General features: G+C 43.3%; 1 pseudogene; it reads left to right on the top strand.

Moving 5' to 3' along the window:
* The first annotated feature begins 255 nt into the window (after nucleotides 1-255).
* Nucleotides 256-929, top strand: LOC101002255 (annotated as a pseudogene).
* The last annotated feature ends 511 nt before the right edge of the window (nucleotides 930-1,440 follow it).

Here is a 1,440-nt window from a genome sequence, read left to right as displayed (position 1 = left end):
CCACCGCGCCCGGCCAAGTTTTGAAAATTCTTTAAATATTCTGGATACAAGTATATGACTTGTAAATATTTTATTTCAGTCTGTGGCTTATATTTTCGTTCTCTTAATGGTGTCAATTCAAGGGAAATTTTTAAATGCTTAAAGTCAAATTATTCTTTTTTTCAGAAATAGTGTTTTTGGTATCTATCAAAGAAAACATTGCCTAACAGAAGATCACAAAGATATCCTATGGAGGGAGACGCAGAGGTGGACAAGATGGCGGCAGCAGCTGCCCGGGCGGGAGGCACCGCAGTGGTGGTGGTGGCGGTGGTGGGGCTGGCGGGGGTTCCAGCTGTGGGACAGGCAGAGGCCGTAGCGGCGTGTTGGATAAATGGAAGATAGATGATATGCCTGTAAAAACTGACAAGTGGGATGGATCAGCTGTGAAAAACTCTGGATGATTCTGCCAAAAAGGCACTTCTGGAAAAATACAAGTATGTGGAGAATTTTTGTCTAATCCATGGTCACCTCACTATCTATACAATCTCCTGTTGCTTTGCCATAGTGGCTGTGACTTGGGATTACACGCATCCCTTTCCAGAGTCCAAGCCCGTTTTGGCTTTGTGCATCATATCCTGTTCTGTGATGATGGGAATTCTGACCATTTAGACCTTATCGGAGATCACCATCTTTCTCGTGGCCCACAGAAAAGAGCCTACAGGAGTGGATTCTGGTGGTATCTGGGAGCTGCCCTCCAGTCTTAAAAGGTTGGATGGCAAATACACCCTGAAGCTGACCTGCATCAGTAGGAGAACAAAACAGCAGCGGGAAGCCCAGTTCACCAAGTCTATTGCTGAGTTTTGACCCGAGTGGGACATTGGTCATGGATGCATGAGCCTGCAATGTCCAGGCTCCATGACAGTCTCACCATAGGAAGAAACATTAAATAGCCAATTCTAAAGGTAGTCCTCTTTCTGCTGGATCTTGCTGAATTACTGACCCGGGTGGTGGGGGAGATAAAAATAACTTAAAATGGGTAAAGTAAGAACTGTTAAAAAGTCCATGTTTTGTCCTGAAATTTTAGTCTATTCTGGATAAACACGATTTTCTGACACAGATATGAGAAGTTGTAGCTCTGATGTCTAGCTGTAGTCACCTCGGTATTCTGTTTGCATTATTTAATTTGCTTTTCTGCAAAAGCATTTTTGCTAAAAGTTGTACAGACCTTTCCCTTTGTACCTACCAATACTTTATACACTATAGCTTTGTGCCATGCAGCATTTTAAGATACAATTTTAAAAAATTATTAATGTGGGCCGGGCGCGGTGGCTCAAGCCTGTAATCCCAGTACTTTGGGAGGCCGAGACGGGCGGATCACGAGGTCAGGAGATCGAGACCATCCTGGCTAATACGATGAAACCCCGTCTCTACTAAAAAATACAAGAAAAAAAAAAAAAAAAA

This window comes from Papio anubis, unplaced genomic scaffold, assembly GCF_008728515.1.
Source record: "Papio anubis isolate 15944 unplaced genomic scaffold, Panubis1.0 scaffold1548, whole genome shotgun sequence".
NCBI lineage: Eukaryota > Metazoa > Chordata > Mammalia > Primates > Cercopithecidae > Papio > Papio anubis.
Note: the sequence above shows the minus strand (reverse complement) of the source record. Positions and strands in the feature narration are given on the sequence as shown.